The sequence below is a fragment of the Tamandua tetradactyla genome, chromosome 3, assembly GCF_023851605.1.
Source record: "Tamandua tetradactyla isolate mTamTet1 chromosome 3, mTamTet1.pri, whole genome shotgun sequence".
In the NCBI taxonomy this organism is placed as follows: domain Eukaryota; kingdom Metazoa; phylum Chordata; class Mammalia; order Pilosa; family Myrmecophagidae; genus Tamandua; species Tamandua tetradactyla.
The window spans coordinates 121072227-121094592 of NC_135329.1; the positions used below are offsets into that span (position 1 = coordinate 121072227).

At 37.6% G+C, this 22366-nt stretch overlaps 1 long non-coding RNA gene across 2 annotated transcripts; it reads left to right on the forward strand.

Annotated features, from left to right (window-relative positions):
* The first annotated feature begins 1526 nt into the window (after positions 1-1526).
* On the forward strand, positions 1527-21779 carry LOC143676321 (uncharacterized). Of its 2 annotated transcripts, none has more exons than XR_013172002.1 (3): positions 1527-1650; positions 17280-17378; positions 21464-21779. It is a non-coding gene; the product is annotated as an uncharacterized LOC143676321 (long non-coding RNA). The 2 variants fall into 2 exon arrangements; XR_013172003.1 differs by lacking the exon at positions 21464-21779 and adding an exon at positions 21151-21231.
* Positions 21780-22366: the final 587 nt, after the last annotated feature.

A 22366-nucleotide genomic window follows, 5' to 3' on the forward strand; every position in this document is an offset into this window, starting at 1 on the left:
TCAAGAAAGGACCAGTGACGTTCAGGGTTTGTCTGTCAGCTGGGAAGGCAGATGGTGATATCTCCTAGCTTTCTCTCCTGGCTTCTCATTTCAAGTGGCTTCCCCAGGGGTGTTTTCTTTCTGCATCTCCAAACATCTCTCTATGTACCAGCTCTGAAGCTTTTTCCAAAATGGTTCCCTCTTAAAGGACTCCAGTAAGCAACCCCACCTTGAATGGATGGGTGGATCACAGCTCTGAGGAAGCAACTTAATCAAAAAGATCCACCCCAACAATATTAAGTCAGGATTGAAGAACATGGCTTTTCTGGGGTACATGACAGTTTCAAACCGTCACAATCCTAAACAATTGAAAGCAGAGATTTGAACAGATATTTGAACACTAATGTTCATTCATTGCATCATTATGATGGAACAGCCCAAGTGTCCATCAACAAATGAACGGATAAATAAAATGTGGTATATACTTATAATGAAATATTATTAAAATGAATGAAGTTCTGATACATGTAACCACATGGAATAACCTCAAAAATATTATGTTGTGTGAAATAAGTTAGACACAAAGAACAAATGTTGTATGAATTCATTGATATGAAATAATCAGAATAAGCAAACTCCTAGAGCCTGAATCTAGAATATAGGTTACCAGGGGTCAGGGTCAGGGTGGGAATAGGATGTTAAAGTTTAAAATGTACAGAGTTCCTTTTTGGAAAGATGGAAATCCTTCAGTAATAGATGGTGGTGATAATAGCATATTACTATATAAGACCATGGCAATTCATTTAACTTCTCTGGAGTTTAAAGGGCAATTTATTTCTCGGTAAATATTACTGAACTGAAATAAATTTAAGACATATAGAGGGAACTTAGTAAATGATGCTGTGATTTCCTTCTTATAGGGTAATATCATTGAAGCTCAGATAGTGAATTATTTAGCCAAAGTATTACAGCAAATGAATGGACAGCCCAGGCTGGTATTTAGATTTTTAGGGGGCCCCTACTAAAATGAGATGTCTTCCAAATACCACTTAAATTATCTTTGTATTCTTTCTCATGCAAGGGAAGACGTGGGAGAAACAGGCAGGTTGGAATCTGGCATGAATATATCTCCTTACCTCCAACATCAGGAAAATTGCAGAACCACTCACACATAGAATTATTAATGGGAGCCCTGAGCCAGGATGTAGTCGGGGACTCATGTTGTAACCCATTCTATGGCTGAACGAAACAATTCCTCTACAGGACACTTTCTTAAAGAACTAAATTACTCAAGGTCCAATATGGAAAGAACCACATGCATCTTTCTCATGTGGTAGAATTATCTCTCCTCCACAAATGAAGCCTTTCTGGGATCTGATGTAAGCAAAAGAGACTATCAGGAACTACAGGGAAAAAAAGAGGCTATTTTGAGACCTAACGTATGATCACTTTTTCAGGAACTGTGAAGTAAGCAATGCCATCGCAATGTAAAATGCATTAAAATGTCAGAGTGAAGAGCCTGTCTTCAATCATGTAAAGTCCCTCAAGATGTCAATGTTAAATTTTGCATTAAGAAATCTCCTGACCCCCCTCCACTAAAAAGTTGCCTTCGAAAGGAGAACAAGTTGAAATATTTTAACATCATTTGTAGTACAAGAACCAAGCAAAACTGTAAAATCTTTGCTTATGTAGATTTAAGCTCAAAATTTCATGAATATTCCATAATTATTTCTATAAATAATTCCATTAATATTATTACTTAGATATTGCTTTTTTTAATAACATAAATAAAAATTCAGTGACTAGATACTGGCAATCAATTGTTAGGATTTTTCTATTTCATCCCCAGTGCTGAAGTTATTGGATAAAACTAAGCATATGAGTAAACTATGGAAATAGCCTTAGGAATGTATATATGTCTCTGCTAGAATTTTGGAACTTGGTAAGGATATTTTTTTCTGTTGAAGCTGAAAATGCACCAATAACCAATGTCAGAAGGTTTGATTTCAGATTCCATGGCATTTTAAAATCTGCAGTCTCTTCCTTTATTAAAAAAGAAAATTGATAAAAGTTTGTGTCTTCATAGACATAAAGAAGAGAACATTAAATGATGCCTTCTTTTCTCCTTTTTTCACTTCCTCTTTCTTTGTAGTCTTCCAGAAACATCATCAACAGAATGAGTCCTAAAAATTAAGCTAAAAGCTTGAGACTTCACTGAATGTGAATTCCCACATATTCTTTCTACACTTTAGTTTCCTGTTTCTGGTTTCTCATTTCCCTAAAGAGCTTCATCTTCTATGGATGATGACGGAAAAATCACCCATAATTGTTAAGCCACAGTGAGCTGGGAATAAAATTAGAACTGTATTGAAAGATTCAAATAGATCCTTCATCACCTATAAGGAATCCCAGGAACATTGTGTTCAATGGTAATTTTTCAAACTTTATGAGTATAATATTTATACTCATTGTGTTCAATTCAAAATGCTTGAATTTTACCTCATGCTTAAAAATTGCCTTGTCTCTTATTAATAAGAGCTCGTTTTAAAAGATGAATAAAATCTGGTGTTCTAGTTTGCTAGCTGCTGGAATGCAATATACCAGAAATGGAATCGCTTTTAAAAGGGGAATTTAATAAGTTGCTAGTTTACAGTTTAAGGCTGAGAAAATTTCCCAATTAAAACAAGTCTATAGAAATGTCCAATCAAACGCATCCAGGGAAAGATGCATTGGTTCAAGAAGGCTGATGAAGTTCAGGGTTTCTCTCTCATGTGACAAGGCACATGGCGAACACAGTCAGGGTTTCTCTCCTGGCTGGAAGGGCACATGGTGAACATGGCATCCTCTGCTAGCTTTCTCTCCTGGCTTCCTGTTTCATGAAGCTCCCCGGGAGGCATTTTCCCTTTTCATCACCAAAGGTTGCTGGCTGGTGGACTTTCTGCTTCATGGTGCTGCAGCATTCTCTGTTCTCTCTGAATCTCCCATTGTCCCAAATGTTTCCTCTTTCATAGGACTCCAGAAACCAATCAAGACCCACCCAAATGAGTGGAAACATGCCTCCAGCTAATCCAGTTTAAAAACCACTCTTGATTAAATCACATCTCCAGGGAGATGATCTAATTACAGTTTCAAACATATAATACTGAATAGGGATTAGAAGAAACGGCTGGTTTTACAAAATGGGATTAGGATTAAAATGTGGCTTTTCTAGGGTACATACATAATTTCAAACCAGTACACTTGGTGTACAAAACTTAAAGGAAATCTGAAAAACTAAAGGAAAAATTTCCATGGGTTTAATGAAAAGGTAAACAATTCAGCCTTAAAATTTTTAATAGGTTTTTGTTCGAATCAAGAGCTAATTAATCAAAAGTTTTTATTTTTGCTTACATTCCTGGCAATATAACCTGTGTCTGTAGAGACATATACAGACATATCTCAGAAATAATGCATCTTCAGTTCCAGACTGCTGCAAAAAAAAAAAAGTAAATATTGCAATAAAATGAGTCCCATGAATTTTTTGGTTTCCTAGTACATATAAAAGTTATGCTTACACTATACTGTAGTATGTTAAGTGTGCAATAGCATTATGTCTAGATAAGCAGTGTGCATACCTTAATTAAAATGTGACACTGAGAAGGAAAGTGAGTGCATGCTGTTGAAAAAAATGGTGCTAATAGACCCGCTCCATTCAGGGTTGCCACAAACCTTCAATTTGTAGAAAATGCAGTATCTATAAAGCACAATAAAGCAATAAAATGACATATGGCCCATCTGCCAAAGTCTATAAGCTTAATTACTATTTAGGATGTGCTTGAACAAAACAAATAAGAATAACTACAAGGGACAAGAGCCATGATCATATTAATAAGTATAGAAAAAAACATTCATATTTTGCAAGCCAAATAAATTGTTTGCTGTCTATAAATGGAAACATATAGTGAAGAGGTTTTCAACACTTTTTAAAGTAAAAGCTTGGTTAAGTGAAATCTTAGAACCACCCATCCCCAAAACTAGAACTAAAATTCTATATGTACTGATTAAAGAGAGCCCCAATACTAAAAACTCAGCCTCCCTCACTCCCTAAGAATGCCTCTAAAACACTTTCATAAAAGTCTAGAAATCAGTAATTAGAAGACCACTTTGTGAAGATTCTAGAGACTAGATTTCTAATCCTACATCTGCCACCAAGAAATTGGACAATGTTGGAAAGGTCATTTAATTACTCTAAGCCTACTCTGTAAAATAAAGGGGTGAGAAGTCCAGCGAGAGCTGCCCCAACTCTAATAGTCTATGATTTTGATTGTTTGTAGCAGGGTTCACTTATGTTTACATCCCTTAGCAGCATTCAAATCTATCATATAAAATTTCAGCCAGTACAGTCTTGCTATCACCATCTCTTAGAGGCAGAGAAGAAATCCTTCTTTAAAAACTTCAATCCTCCAAATATTACGTATATATTAGTATATGTATTTGTATATGTATTTTAAATCTACATTTGCTTATGTAGATTTAAGCCCAAAATTTTTCAAGAATATTCCATGATTATTTCCATAAATAATTCCATTAATATTATTATTTAGATATTGTTTTTCCTAATAACATAAATAAAAATTCAGTGACTAGATACTGGTAATCAATTGTTAGGATTTTTCTATTTCATCCCCAGTGCTGAAGTTATTGGATAAAACTAAGCATATAAGTAAACTATGCTTTATTAGTGGTTGACACTTCTTTGCCTAGTCAACAAACTTTCACTGAACATCCACTATATGCTGATAAAATAATAATAATAATAACCAGTACATGTACTGTACCCTCACTTTGTACGAACAGGCAGTACTCACTTTGCACAATAATGCAGATCTGTAAAAATGTTCATGCAAGCTGAAACCATGCAGCATGCTCTTAATAATTGATGGGGAGAATTACAATTGTTTCATGACCTTTAAAAACTTCTGTCAAAACATTACAAAACACTCTCTTACTGTTAGTTATAAATGCACAGGAAATACAAAAATAGTTAAAGTAGTATTTTTAATACACTGTAATTTGAAACAATGGAAATTAAATATTTTGTTTCTGTGTAAAAACTTATCAAGAGTAGTTTGGACTTCCGGAGAAGATGGCGGCTTAGTAAGATGTGCGGGTCTTAGTTCCTCCTCCAGAACAGCTACTAGGGAAGTAGAAACGGTACAGAACAGCTCCTGGAGCCATGACAGAGACCAAGAAGACAGCGTACCCCATTCTGGAACGGCTGACTGGCTGGGAGAACCCACTGCGGTGAGATCACCGAGGGGCACGCGCTTCCCCGGGCCGGGGCGGCAGGCGGCCGGAGTCCCTCCCTCCCTCCTTCCCGGGCTGGCTGGGAGAATTGGACAGGTGATCTCCTCAAGCCGCAGAGGCTGGTGCCCCCCCCATGCACGGCCCCCCGGACCAGCTGAGAGAATTGGATCGGAGATCCCCCAAGCCGCGGAGACCGGCGACGGGGATCCCTTCCAAACACGTGGCTTCCCGGGCCAGCTGGGAAATTTGGACAGGCGCTCCCCAAAGCCACAGAGGCCGGTGCCCCCGCACCACGCTTGGCGCCCCAGGCCAGCTGGGAAATTTGGACAGGCACTCCCCAAGCCATGGAGGCCGGCGACCCTCCCCACACGCGGATTCCCAGACCGGTTGGGAGATTCGGATTGGCACTACCCCAAGCCGCTTCGGCTGGCGACCCTCCCCCACAGCGAGAGTTTTCAAAAGTTAAAGGAGCCACAGCATCTTTTACTGGTGGGACCCACAGACAGACAAGTGCCACGAGCACCACCTACTGGGCAGGATAAGAAAAACAGAGCCCAGAGATTTCACAGAAAAATCTTTCAACCTGCTGGGTCCCACACCCAGGGAAATCTGATTAAATGCCAAGACACCAGCAGAAAATAATGGATCATGCTCGGAAAATTGAAGATATGGCCCAGTCAAAGGAAAAAACCAATAGTTCAAATGAGATACAGGAGCTGAGACAACTAATGCTGAATATACAAACAGAAATGGAAAACCTCTTCAAAAACCAAATCAATAAATTGAGGGAGGACATGAAGACATGGGCTGAACAAAAAGAAGAAATAGAAAAACTGAAAAAACAAATCACAGAACTTATGGGAGTGAAGGACAAAGTAGAAAAGATGGAAAAACAATGGATACCTACAATGGTAGATTTAAAGAGACAGAAGCTAGAATTAGTGAATTGGAGGATGGAACATCTGAATTCCAAAAAGAAACAGAAACTATAGGGAAAAGAATGGAAAAATTTGAACAGGGGATCAGGGAACTAAATGACAATATGAAATGCACAAATATATGTGTTGTGGGTGTCCCAGAAGGAGAAGAGAAGGGAAAAGGAGGAGAAAAACTAGTGGAAGAAATTATCACTGAAAATTTCCCAACTCTTATGAAAGACCTAAAATTACAGATCCAAGAAGTGCAGCACACCCCAAAGAGAATAGACCCAAATAGGCGTTCTCCAAGATACTTACGTTAGAATGTCAGAGGTCAAAGAGAAAGAGAGGATCTTGAAAGCAGCAAGAGAAAAACAATCCATCACATACAAGGGAAACCCAATAAGACTATGTGTAGATTTCTCAGCAGAAACCATGGAAGCTAGAAGACAGTGGATAATATATTTAAATTACTAAAAGAGAAAAACTGCCAACCAAGAATTCTATATCCAGAAAAATTGTCCTTCAAAAATGAGGGAGAAATTAAAACATTTTCAGACAAAAAATCACTGAGAGAATTTGTGACCAAGAGACCAGCTCTGCAAGAAATACTAAAGGGAGCACTAGAGTCAGATATGAAAAGACAGAAGAGAGAGGTATGGAGAAGAGTGTAGAAAGAAGGAAAATCAGATATGATATATATAATACAAAAGGCAAAATGGTAGAGGAAAATATTATCCAAACAGTAATAACACTAAATGTTAATGGACTGAATTCCCCAATCAAAAGGCATAGACTGGCAGAATGGATTAAAAAACAGGATCCTTCTATATGCTGTCTACAGGAAACACATCTTAGACCCAAAGATAAACATAGGTTGAAAGTGAAAGGTTGGGAAAAGATATTTCATGCAAATAACAACCAGAAAAGAGCAGGAGTAGCTATACTAATATCCAACAAAATTAGACTTCAAATGTAAAACAGTTAAAAGAGACAAAGAAGGACACTATCTACTAATAAAAGGAACAATTAAACAAGAAGACATAACAATCATAAATATTTATGCACCGAACCAGAATGCCCCAAAATACGTGAGGAATACACTGCAAATACTGAAAAGGGAAATAGACACATATACCATAATAGTTGGAGACTTCAATTCCCCAGTCTCATCAATGGACAGAACATCTAGACAGAGGTTCAATAAAGAAATAGATAATTTGAATATTACTATAAATGAGCTAGACTTAACAGACATTTATAGGACATTACATCCCACAACAGCAGGATACACCTTTTTCTCAAGTGCTCATGGATCATTCTCAAAGATAGACCATATGCTGGGTCACAAAGCAAGTCTTAACAAATTTAAAAAGATTGAAATCATACACAACACTTTCTCAGATCATAAAGGAATGAAGTTGGAAATCAGTAATAGGTGGAGTGCCAGAAAATTCACAAATACGTGGAGGCTCAACAACACACTCTTAAACAACCAGTGGGTCAAGGAAGAAATTGCAAGACAAATTAGTAAATATCTCGAGGCAAATGAAAACGAAAACACAACATATCAAAACCTATGGGACGCAGCAAAGGCAGTGCTAAGAGGGAACTTTATTGCCCTAAATGCCTATATCAGAAAAGAAGAAACGGCAAAAATGCAGGAATTAACTGTCCACTTGGAAGAACTGGAGAAAGAACAGCAAACTAACCCCAAAGCAAGCAAAAGGAAAGAAATAACAAAGATTAGAGCAGAAATAAATGAAATTGAAAACATGAAAACAATAGAGAAAATCAATAAGACCAGAAGTTGGTTCTATGAGAAAATCAATAAGATTGATGGGCCCTTAGCAAGATTGACAAAAACAGGAAGAGACAGGATGCAAATAAATAAGATCAGAAATGGAAGAGGAGACATAACTACTGACCTCACAGAAATAAAGGAGGTAATAAGAGGATACTATGAACAACTTTATGCTAATAAATACAACAATTTAGATGAAATGGACAGGTTTCTGGAAAGACATGAACAACCAACTTTGACTCAAGAAGACATAGATGACCTCAACAAACCAATCACAAGTAAAGAAATTGAATTAGTCATTCAAAAGCTTCCTAAAAAGAAAAGTCCAGGACCAGACAGCTTCACATGTGAATTCTACCAAACATTCTAGAAAGAATTAGTACCAACTCTCCTCAAACTCTTCAAAAAAATCGAAGTGGAGGGAAAGCTACCTAATTCATTCTATGAAGCCAACATCACCCTCATACCAAAACCAGGCAAAGATATTACAAAAAAAGAAAACTACAGACAAATCTCTCTAATGAATATAGATGCAAAAATCCTCAACAAAATTCTAGCAAATCGAATCCAACAACAGATTAAAAGAATTATACATCATGACCAAGTAGGATTCATCCCAGGTATGCAAGGATGGTTCAACATAAGAAAATCAATTAATGTAATACACCATATCAACAAATCAAAGCAGAAAAATCACCTGATCATCTCAATTGATGCAGAGAAGGCATTTGACAAGATTCAACATCTTTTTCTGTTGAAAACACTTCAAAAGATAGGAATACAAGGGAACTTCCTTAAAATGATAAAGGGAATATATGAAAAACCCACAGCTAATATCCTCAGTGGGGAAAAATTGAAAACTTTCCCCCTAAGATCAGGAACAAGACAAGGTTGTCCATTATCACCACTATTATTCAACATTGTGTTGGAGATTCTAACCAGAGCAAGTAGATGAGAAAAAGAAATACAAGGCATCAAAAGTGGAAAGGTAGAAGTAAAACTATCACTGTTTGCATATGATATGATATTATATGTCAAAAACCCGGAAAAATCCACAACAAAACCACTAGAGCTAATAAATGAGTAAAGCAAAGTAGCAGGTTACAAGATCAACATTCAAAAATCTGTAGCATTTCTATAAACTAGCAATGAACAAGCGGAGGGGGAAATCAAGAAACGAATTCCATTTACAATTGCAACTAAAAGAATAAAATACCTAGGAATAAATTTAACTAGAGAGGCAAAAAACCTATACAAAGAAAACTACAAAAAACTGTTAAAAGAAATCACAGAAGATCTAAATAGATGGAAGGGCATACCATGCTCATGGATTGGAAGACTAAATATAGTTAAGATGTCAATCCTACCTAAATTGATTTACAGATTCAATGCAATACCAATCAAAATCCCAATAACTTATTTTTCAGAAATAGAAAAACCATTAAGCAAATTTATCTGGAAGGGCAGGGTGCCCCGAATTGCTAAAAGTATCTTGAGGAAAAAAAACGAAGCTGGAGGACTCACGCTGTCGGACTTTAAGGCATATTATGAAGCCACAGTGGTCAAAACAGCATGGTATTGGCATAAAGATAGATATATCGACCAATGGAATCGAATAGAGTGCTCAGATATAGACCCTCTCATCTATGGACATTTGATCTTTGATAAGGCAGTCAAGCCAACTCACCTGGGACAGAACAGTCTCTTCAATAAATGGTGCCTAGAGAACTGGATATCCATATGCAAAAGAATGAAAGAGGACCCGTATCTCACACCCTATACAAAAGTTAACTCAAAATGGATCAAAGATCTAAACATTAGGTCTAAGACCATAAAACAGTTAGAGGAAAATGTAGGGAGATATCTTATGAAACTTACAACTGGAGGTGGTTTTATGGACCTTAAACCTAAAGCAAGAGCATTGAAGAAGGAAATAAATAAATGGGAGCTCCTCAAAATTAAACACTTTTGTGCATCAAAGAACTTCATCAAGAAAGTAGAAAGACAGCCTACACAATGGGAGACAATATTTGGAAACAACATATCAGATAAAGGTCTAGTATCCAGAATTTATAAAGAGATTGTTCAACTCAACAACAAAAAGACAGCCAACCCAATTACAAAATGGGAAAAAGAATTGAACAGACACCTCTCAGAAGAGGAAATACAAATGGCCAAAAGGCACATGAAGAGATGCTCAATGTCCCTGGCCATTAGAGAAATGCAAATCAAAACCACAATGAGATATCATCTCACACCCACCAGAATGGCCATTATCAACAAAACAGAAAATGACAAGTGCTGGAGAGGATGCGGTGAAAGAGGCACACTTATCCACTGTTGGTGGGAATGTCAAATGGTGCAACCACTGTGGAAGGCAGTTTGGCGGTTCCTCAAAAAACTGAATATAGAATTGCCATATGACCCAGCAATACCATTGCTAGGTATCTACTCAGAGGACTTAAGGGCAAAGACACAAACGGACATTTGCACACCAATGTTTATAGCAGCATTATTTACAATTGCCAAGAGATGGAAACAGCCAAAATGTCCATCAACAGACGAGTGGCTAAACAAACTGTGGTATATACATACGATGGAATATTATGCAGCTTTAAGACAGAATAAACTTATGAAGCATGTAATAACATGGATGGACCTAGAGAACATTATGCTGAGTGAGTCTAGTGAAAAACTAAAGGACAAATACTGTATGGTCCCACTGATGTGAACTGACATTCGAGAATAAATTTGAAATATGTTATTGGTAACAGAGACCAGCAGGAGTTAGAAACAGGGTAAGATAATGGGTAATTGGAGCTGAAGGGATACAGACTGTGCAACAGAACTAGATACAAAAACTCAAAAATGGACAGCCCAATAATACCTAATTGTAATGTAATTATGTTAAAACACTGAATGAAGCTGCATCTGAGCTATAGTTTTTTTTGTTGTTGTTTGTGTCTTTGTTTTTTTTCTTTTTCCTTTTCTTTTTATTATTATTATTATTATTTTAATTTTTTTCTCTATATTAACATTCTATATCTTTTTCTGTTGTTTTGCTAGTTCTTTTCCTAAATCGATGCAAATGTACTAAGAAATGATGATCTTACATCTGTGTGATGATGTTAAGAATTACTGATTGCATATGTAGACTGGAATGATTTCTAAATGTTGTGTTAACTTCTTTTTTTTCTTTAATTAATAAAAAAAAGAGTAGTTTGTATAGTGTTTGCATTCTTCTCATATACAATACCAAGTAAGCATTTTTTTATGCCTTCATGAATTGTCATACTCCTTTCTTAAGTTTGGATCACCTTTCAACATTTTATTCTTTGTGTTTTCAATGTCATAAAATATCTCCAAGAGTTTTGTGCCTGTCTGAATCTGTGGTGGACCCCAGAAAAGCCATGCCCTTTGATCCTCATTCAGTATTGCTGGGTGGTGCTGGGTGGCAGCACTTTGATTGTTTTCATGAAGATGTGACCCACCCAATTGTGGGTGGTAACTTTTGATTAGATGATTTCCATGGAGGTGTGTCTCCACCCACTGAAGGTGGAGTTGTTTACTGGAATCCTTTAAAAGAGGAAACATTTTGGAGAGAGTCCCTTTTTTGGTAGAGCCACGTGAAAACCAGCAGATGCCGCCATGTTCACATGTGCCCTTCCAGCTGAGAGAGAAACGTTGAACGTCGTTGGCCTCCTTGAACCAAGGTATCTTTCCCCGGATACCTTAAATTGGACAGGTCTATAGACTTGTTTTCATTGGGACATTTTCTCGGCCTTTGAACTGTAAACTAGCAACTTATTAAATTCCTCCCTTATTAAAAGCCATTCCATTTCTGGTATATTGCATTCCGGCAGCTAGCAAACTAGAACAAGTTTCTTTAATGTGATTTTTTTTTTCTGATATCACTTACTCTGAGACATCTTCCTCCTTTGTGTTGCTTTCCTCACTTAGGTCCACAAATTTGCCCCCCACCAAGCTCCTCTGACTGCATGTCTACTGTTCCTCAAACAATGGTGTCAATATTCCCATGGTCTGCTATTTCTTCTATAACTCCATTTACATTTTATTCAAATATAGAATTTGCAAAGTTATTTGCACAGCTTGGTATAAGTTTATGCCATGCTACATGCACATTACCTACTGTTACTTCTTGCCATGAGGCTTGGATGTCTTTAACTGATGCTGAATGTTAATATTTCTTCCAAAACTCAGCTGAGGGAGTTGCATTATTTCCAGTTATAGCTTCAAGAGCCCCTCTAAAAGTCCATCTAAGATAATAGCCTTTAAAAGTTGGAAAAGCTCTTTGGTCCATTGGCTAGAATAATGAAGTAGTATTTGGTAGTAAAAAGCAAACTTTTATATTTTCATTCAAGACTCCAAGAGAAACAGGGTGACCTGGAACATTATACAACAGCAATAGTGCTTCAAAAATCAAATTACTTTGCCTATTGCTAGACAAAAATACAATTAAATGAGCCTTGAAACAATGTTATTATAGCCCATAACCTTCTATTTGCAAGCTAAATGACTGTAAGAGATACTTCATCATGATTTTTTAATATTCTGGGATTCCAAGAACCATTGATATTCTTAGGTTTTAATTTAAAATCACTTTCTGTGACACCTCCTTAAAAAAAATCTTCTGTCTTCAACCCCCATATGACAATATCCTATATCTCTCCTCCCATATATTCTTGATGGGGTAGCCTTCCAAAAAAGAATATCCCATCAACGTTAAATATGTGACATAATCATAACCACTTGCTTTAAGGAATCCTTGGAAGATGGGTGTTTTGTCCAGATTAGCCCTATTACCAGCTCTAGTAGCTTCACCAGATAGACTAATATTAATTAATTCATGCTAACTTCTGAAACATGAAACCCATCTTTACTGGAGGTAAAAAGTTCTTCAATCTCTTGCAATTACCACTTTCTTTCAATGCACCAACTGACCTTAACACTTTGGCCCGAATGCTAGCCATACTCATTGAAATTTTTTTATTACAGTCTTCAAAGTAAAAGTAAGCACTCCATTTCAACCATAAGCAGCTCTCTATTCCTAGCGCAGTTTAAACCAAAAGATGTTGATGGAGTTCTACTTTGTTTTTTATGTCTACTGGACTCTTTTAATATGGTTCATGCTTCATGCAGGCCTAAATCTTAATCTATCTTCACTTTGCAGTCACTATTTTAAAAAACTAATCTCACCATTTTTGCTTTCAGTCTTATTTTCCAGTTCTGTATTGACCAATTCTCTTTTTATTATTCGTTTTGTAAAATGTCAAAGGATTCATGGTTGAGAAACAAGGAGGCAACACAACTACCACCTTTGCTGTGAGTGCAAAAATGGGCAGGCTTTGCAAAATGTGCTGTGATTGGCCACTAATGATGATGAGTATCTGTTATTTACACAGCGCTTGTGGATTGATGAAAAATAAAGAAGTTTGTAGTGAATGCAATCACACCATAGTCATTGAAATTTGGACCATATTGTTGGACAACTGGTGCTATTTTAACTAAGCCATGGTAACTGAAATTTTTGCATATTGGAACTGTGCAAAGCAAGTACTGTCTTACTTATTTAGCGCTTACTGTATGCCAGATCCTGTTCTAAGAGCAGGATCTTCACAACAACCCCCTAAAGTAGATACTATTATTATACCCATTTTACAGACCAGGACATAGAGAAAAAGGGTCACTTACCGAAGTTTACACAGCACATCATTCTATTACTTCACTGACCTAAGATTTGGCAGTGCAAAAAGGCCACTGTTCACTGCTCTCCTTTACACATAACTATTTGCAAATAATACGTAATCTAATCTTTCTAGTCATCGGTTTCCAATTGTGCTTTCTAGACAATTTCAAAAATTCCTTCTAAAGATCAGATGCTATGATTTTTTTTACACATTCTTTAACTTCAAGTTTTCCTTCTTATATCTTATTTTAGAGACAAATATAATGTTTAAGAAACTTAACATTAATAAAATTGTACAATTTTTAGTGTGGGCCCAGAACACTGATGACTCTTACAACTACGTCTCCACTACACCAGAGAATGGCCCATTCTGGTTCATTAAATTTATATATATATATGTAATACATGTGGTTAGGAATTTGCACAGTGCTAATATCCCCTAACCCTGATTGAGAAGCCCATATATATGGGTTGAAAGGAACCTCTTTTATCTCTTTTGTCAATTTTAAATAATGACCTGCATTGAAAAAAAAATTGAAATCAAAAGTCAGAAGATGGCAGGGTAAGAAACTTCAGTGCTTCATGCCACCACAGAAGTTTTGAACAAACAGCAAGAACTGGCAGAAACATTTTCACAAAGCTCCAGAAACAGTTAAAGGCTTGCAGAAACAGGACAAGTGCCCAAATCAAGATATCTTAAAAGTGGCAGGCTATCTTGGTACTCTGCATGGCCCCTACCCTACTCCTAACTAACTCAGCACAGAGCTGGCCTGTATTCCTGGTGCAGGTCCCTGGTCCTGGTTCTGGAAGAAGAAGAGTAATCTTCATGCACATTCTGGGAGCATGTATGTCTGACACAGCCTGGAGGACTAAACCAGGATACTCATCACAGCCTCTCTACCCTAGAACTTGCCCTCCATGTGACAGGCAGCTCATTGAGCTCTCTTATAGAGCACTGTGGGAGAACATCAGATTGTGGCTGTCTGGGGCAAGGGATCGCTGGTTGTACAACATACAGTGTGGTGCCAGGGACCATGAGATTCCTATGCAGTGTGGTGGTTGATAAGGTGGAAAACCAAGAAGGAGACCAGAATTGAGGTCCTGACCCCAGTCACAAAATTTCTGAGGCTTAAGCAGAGGGAGGAGACCTTTTGAGAGGTCTGTGGTTCAAGAATTGAAGGTAGTGAACAAGTAATGGTGGACACTAGAGGAACTGGTAGCTTCAGGGTAGAAACGGCCTTGAAAAAACAGATGCATCAGAGGCCTCAATAGGTAATGTGAGACTAACTCTCATTTTCTCCAATTTATTAGTGAGGAAAAACACTATTAAAGAAAGAAAATGACATATGGTATTGCATAAGCTTTAAACATTGTGCAAGTTCAGGCTGGAGATTTTATTAGTTTCCTAGGGCTGCTTAGCAAATCACCATGATCTGGCTGGCTTTAAACAACAGGAATTCATCTCTCACAGTTCTTGAGTCCAGAAGTCTGAAATCAAGATGCTGGCAGAGTTGATTCTTTCTGGTGTTCTGAGAAGAGACTGTTCCATGCATCTGTTCTGGCTTCTGGTGGTTGCCAGTAATCCTTGATGCTCCTTGGCTTGCAGCAGCATAACTCAATGGCTATCATTTCCCTGGTGTATCTAAGTGTCTTCAAATCTCTCATTCTCTATAATGCTCACCCTAGTCCAGTATGACTGCCTCTTAACTCGATTACATCTACAAAGACTCTATTTCCAAATCAGGTCACGTTCTGAAATTCTGGGACCTAAGACTTAACTCTATCTTTTTGGAGGATGCAATTCAACTCACTACAGGGTCCTGGAGGTAAAAGGCATTGTGCGTCCTGCAAATTATCAAATGAAATTTCTGTCTCAGCTTTGTGTTAAACATATTTTAAAATAGTATTTGTACAGAAGTACCACAAAATAGAACGAGTCCTTTGGGAACAGAGAGAGGCAATTGCCAGTTAATGAAACATTAAACTTTGTTATGGATTTTTGGGGACTGAATAAATGATTTTATTCAGGTGTATAAGTGAGAAAACAGGACTAACCAAAAAATCTTTTCACCAGGCCAGGCTCTATAAAGTAAACACATGTATTATTAGACCTGAAAATTTGCCAACTGCTATAACCACATTTATCTTGCAGATGACATCAGGGTGAAGAAGACATGATTGCAAAACCTACAAAAGCTTTGTCCCCCACCCTCAACCCTCTCCATTTTCCCCACTTCTGGCTCAGGCATCAAAAGTAGTTCTGAATTATGAACTGCTGACCACAAGCTGAAATCAAACAGGTGCTACATTCATGGACCCCTCCGGATCTGTTTGAAGACCAACTCCAATCACATAAGCATTTGTTGAACACTGCCCTTGTGGTTTGAATTCAGCTAACTTTTCACTAAACTATTTAAAATGAATTACACAGTCTAAACGGCTCTTGAATCCTCCAAGGACAAATGTACTATACAGATACAAACACAGCATAGGACTGTGAGAAATCTCTCTTAGGCTGAGGTGATAAGGTGGAGCCTGAAATAATAACCAGGAAGCAGAAAAACGAGTACTGTCATGAGAAGAAATGTCAGAGGGCTCTAGGAGGTTGATGATGGAGATAAAACACCCTCCATAGCCAGTAATCCTTCTGCCTCTGTTAGGAGCTGAATTGTGTCTCTCCAAAAAATATATGGAAGTACTAATTCCAGTACCCCAGGATGTGAATTTTCTGGGTCATTGCAGATGGAATTAGGCGAGCTATACTAAGATCATGCTGGAGTCGGGTAGACCCTGAGTCTGGATGGGGTGAGAGTGCTGCAGCGCTGTGAATGTGATCCACCCCACTGAATGACATGCTTGGGAGGGACTGGGATGGAAAATTATGCTGACTATGTTTCCACAATTAAATACAATTCATGATACTGGATGGGGCCTAAGAATGGAGGAGAAAAGGCTCGAAAGGATATTATTGGGAAATAAGACTAAAATGGAATATAGACTGTAAGCTTTAAATTAATGTTAAATTTGTTGAACTGGATGACTGCATTTAAGGTGATTACATAAATGAATATCCTTGTTCTTTGAAAATGTACTTGGAAGTATTATGTGTTCACGGATTATGATTTGTGCAAACTGTTCTCAGATTTTCAGAAAATAGATGAAGGATAGATAAGATAGATAGGATGATAAGACAAAAGTGGTAAAATGTTAAGATTTGCACATCTGGGCAACTAGGTAGGTGGGAGTAGTTGGAGTTCTCTGTATGGGATTTGTATTATTCTTGCAACCTATCTTATAAATTTGAAATTATTTCAAAATAAAAAATTTAAATAAATAAAATAAAATAAATGAATAATAGCCCCTGGAATCACCTAGTGTGGCACAGACTTCTAGCAGTTAACTAAAATGTATTTCCGCTTCTTCCTGCATATACAGCTAGGTGGTATTTCCCAATCTCCCATAAGTTAGGAGAGTCATGTCCTGAGTTTCGATCAATAAAATATGAGCAGATAAGGGGGCTGCCATTTGCAAGCTGTCCCACAGAAACCTCCCATGCTTGCTTCATGCTTTTTCTTCTTCCTAGCAGCTAGTTGCAGTTGGTTGTTGAGGCTCTTCAGATTCTTGCTGCTCAGAGTGTGGTCCATGAACCAGCAGCACTGGCATCATCTGGGAACTTATTAGAAAGGTAAAATTTCAGACTCCACCCCAGACTTCCTGAAACAAAATCTGCATTTTCACAAGCTCCCCAGGTGATTTTAACATGCATGTAAAATTGAGAAGCTCTAGACTAGAAATAATAAAGAGACCTACAAAATGGAAAGGGGATGTATCCCTAAGTTGTCACCTTGATGAACACCAGCAGCTGACCATAACATACTCACTGGACTGATGAACGAGTAGGAAATACACTGTCTATAAGCCTTTATATATTTTAATTCAATTTGTTAACACCAATGGGCCTACTCTAACAAACACAACTAAACATATGCATTCCTGAACTATCTCAAACCCGAACTTTGTTCTTCTGGAATTCTGGATATCAAGAAATCCCTTAAAAGCAGCTTGAACCAACCAAGAGGTATAAAACAATTTTACCACATGACAAATCTCTGCATGGTCCCAAACTGAGGGAGATTTTTAAAAAATGATACTAGCAGATAAGCTGTGTAAAATAAGGATAGGAATTTTCAACCTCCATCTATTTCCAGGTCAGGCTCCCCTTCCTATGATTATTCCATAATGTTATCACCTCTTTTTCAAAAGGACCAGTGTCAGTTTCAGTATCACTAATGCCTTTGAGCATCTATCATTTTAAGAATGAAATCATTCTTCATGGCATATTATGAGCCTTTTTTGTCAGGTAGTTAACTAAAGTGGCACCAGTTAACTGTGATCTAAACTTTACATTGACAGATCTGGCAACAGATTGACATTTCTTGAACTAATTTTGGCTGCCCAATATGAAAAAATATATAGTTTGAAATATGATTTATCCTAAGCTGACAGCAGCCTTCATCAGGATGCCAGCCACTGACAGAGTGAGGGAAAGGACTCAGCAAAAATCCTAGCTGAATACGCTTTCAAGGCAGAGAGAAAGAACTTAGGGCCCCTGTTCCTTCAAAGTCATAATTTGATTTAACAACCAAGGCTAGAAGGAAAACAAATGTTTCTACTAAGCCTCACCATCAACAATCCATTTTTTCCCAATACCACATTTGTCTTATCCTGTAAGACCAGGATTACCATCCCCAAGCCTTACAATACTACGCGACACACACCAACTATTCAAGCAGCTCAGCAGAGCCCCAGAAATGCAATAATAGGAAAAGATCTAATACACCAAAGATTAGTAACAGAAATGTGAGCACTGTTAACTGTTTTTCATTGAGGCTGATATGAAAGCCAGACACCAACCAGCTGAAGGAATAATGATATAGAAGGAACTGGAGAAATTGGAAAGATCCATCAGCATAACCATGGCGCATAAATGACAGTATATGGGTAGCAGCAGAATCATTTGACCATTAGACCTGAAATCATTGCAGCTCTCTTTTCCCAATGAAAATGAGATGCAAAAATACTTTTAGACAGGAACAAGAAGGTGTCTGGAACCTTATTAATACTTCTTAGAACAAATCCTGTTTTCAGAGTATATCAACATTATTTGCAAATATATTAATGTATAGCCATTCATTGGCATCTTTTACTTCCAGGACAATTGGTATGAGGTCTGTATTCATATGTATAAATACTAAAGATGAGCAAAATTAAAAAGTCCTGGATTCTGTGTTTAAATCCTTGCATTGGAGTTTATGTCAATAAAGGAGATGGAGCATACTACATAGAAGCTAAAATTATCCTATATTATTTCCTATCTAGTGCCATTAAGACTGGGTGAATAAAGTTCTCCTGGAGAGATACTGTTCATTCAGATGCAATGAATTGGACACTATGGTACCATTAAGTGCATACCAAGTGATCGTTTACCAAATGGTAACCTTTGATTAACAACAACAAAAAGCTTCAGTCCCTTTATCTCTTAACATTATTGGCAGCCAAGATATAAATGCAAAAAAAATAAAAGCACATAAGAGATAAAACATAAATTCCTGTACAGGACAGGCCTTAAGTCGAAATGCTAATGGTTGTTCCTTCTCTGCACAATCTCTGCTTTTGGGGCCACCTTCCTTACCACTGCCATGCCATTCACTACTATAGCCCAACCCTGGTCCAGGAGACTTGGTTATGACTTCTCCCAGACCTATCCTCCCAGGCAACACTCCACCCTCTGCTCCTTTCCTTACCTCCTCTTCCTCTCTGAACAAATCTTTCATGTGACCATTTCTTTCCCTTCCCTTTAAATTGGTAAACTCAACTAAGTTGCCAAAAACCTGCATTCTTTTAGTGCTTTGAAACCAGATGACACATGCACAAGAGAGTCCTTCTGTGTTTTAACCCTTCTGTGTTTTAACCCATAGAAGAATTCAGATATTTTGACAAAAAAACAGCAAGGAAGATGTAGTTTTGAGTAAGAAAGCTTCTTAACCTCTTTCCAATTGATGACCTGCTTTTTCTGCAAGTGAATAAGACTGATTTAGACAACCGGAGTCTTATTCAGTCTTTCATGACTGGGAAAGGGAGGGGAGGGAAAGAAGGGGAGGGGAAAATTCCGTGGTTGATATAGGCCAGGCACTGTGATAAGCACCTTTAAGTATTTTATTTAATTTCAAAACCCTATATGTTGTCGCACCTCCATTATTTTGTAGATAATATCCCTGAGGTTCAGATACATGAAGTAACTTATCCAAAGGCATATAGTGGGTAAGTGATGGAGACAAAATTTAAGATCACTGCTTGGCTTCCATATTCATTCATTTTCCTTGGTCCATGCAGAACATATTCTGTCCCCATCATTGTCAGATAAACGGAAAAGCTAATTTCTTTAGTTTGTCATAAAGGGAATTTTTCTGAGATCTCATTCTTAGATGTAAAACCTTCCCATGTATTAACTTTCCTAATGCTTCTAAACCATGTAAGTGCTTTTTCCCACCCATCCAATGCAGAGCCCCTCCATATTAAATGTGTGTCTTGACCTGTTATCTACTCTCCTTTTCAGTAATGTCAGTATTTCAAACTTTTCCCTATTTAAGGAAACAAAGATTCTTTGTCTGCGATATGTTCAAGCTTATAAACAAGTAGAATTTGGGTAAAGATGCAGGCCATTAGCAGCTTGACATGCAAGAGTTCACACTGAACCCAGCTGAGACAAGCATTAATACAAATGCCTTAGCCCCAAGGGCTGATGAGTAAGAATCAGAGTTACTGTGACTTGATGGATACTGGCAGCTTTGCATTGAAGGTTGGGGGAGGGGGGCCAAATGCTGCTTGTAGGTTCTCTCCTCCTTGCCACCCCTAAATCCCCTATTATGTGCCATGAAAGAATCTAGGACTGCATGACAAGAGACAGACAGTGGTTTTTTTATTGTTTTTATCTGCCACATCCAACAAGATTGTACATTTAAAGCAGCAGATAAACTCAAGAAAAATACCTCAGAGCTGTCAGAATAAGGAGGCAATGCCATGTGGAGAAGGGACAACAGGGCTGAGAGGCATGTCCTTACTGTACAAGTGTGACTGCACACGTGTGGGAGATGGAGGCAAGATAATCTTTTAAGTCTTTTCCAGGTGGAAACTTTTCTTCATCCTCCACCCCAGGTTCTCAACTGCACAAGACAAGATTTGAGACAATGAGACATAAAGAGCTAATTTGAGCTAACAGTGATCTCTCCACATCCATGTGGTAACAGCCGTAGGTTTTTCTTCTGCTGGTAATTCTCAGGGTTGCCGCAGCTAAAATCCACTGAAGCCTTAGCTCAGGAGGGATTCAAATGAGCATCTTATGAGAGGCAAGCACTGTGCTAAGCATTTCCATATACCATCTCTTTTAATTCTTACAGAAACTGCATAATAATTACTACGGTCCCCGCTTTGGAGATGAGACTGTTGAGACCCAGCCATTTTAAGTGAGCAGCCCAAGGTCCACCAGCAAGTCTAAGCTAAGATTTAAACCCACCCTTTCTGACTCCAGACCAACAGTTCTTCCCACTTGACTGTATCTCTGAGCCGAGGAGCCTTAGTTCCTGCTCTTTATCAAGGCTCTACACCCTTGTATCTCTGGCCTCTCATTGTCCTATTCCAGATAAAGTATCGAAGAGTGTCAGATCAAAGTATTTGGAAAAGGTACTGAAGGCCTTTTTTTTTTTTTTAAAGTATTGCTGAAGAAAGAAGATCTACAGGAATATGAGACTTTGCTTCAAAACTGCAGGGTCCAGTTTTAAGTCAAATCTTTGCAGATTCTAAAAGACAAATGAAGCCATGGTGTGACATGGTGGCCCAGGCAGCTTCACCTTTGGGAGTGCACCAAGCTTCCAGGACCTCAGTATGGAGGATTATGGGGAACTTGCAATCAGCCCAAGACTGGGACACCAAATTGCATGTTTTGTTCAAGTTCTACAGTTGTGTTCTGAGCTGATCCAGAAGATGGTAATATGGTGGAAAGAACAGAAGAGAGGAAGGGCTACCTGGCTGGAGGCACTTGTCAGTAATATAGTATAGAGGAGAATGTATATATATATATTCTCATCAAATATCTTATATATATCTCTATATAAATATAGATATTATACATTAAATATATTTATATTTAAATATATATTAAATATAATATTTATATATGGCATAAATAAATATATATACTCATCAAATATCTTAACTATAGCATCTAATTAATCAAATTAAGTTGCATGAACATTGAAATTTCTCCAGTCCCAAAATTCTATGAGAAGAAATATGCCCTTATAGTCTTAATGTAAATATCATTGTGTTTTTAATGTAAATGTAACTTTGAATATTTGAGGAGGGGATGAGAAAAACAATCACAGTAATAGCTAATAATTGTGGAGACCTCATTATTTGCTAGGCACTATTATCTCTAATTCTTACGTGCTATGACGCAGCCCCATATGGACACAGAGAGTGGCAAGAGGTATAATAAGGACCCCAACAAATTAATTAACAAAATAGGAATTTAATTTGCATGGAATCCAAGGGGAATTGTAATTCATCCTGACAGCTTGCACAAGACTTGCCTTGTCCTTTAACCATGGAAACAAA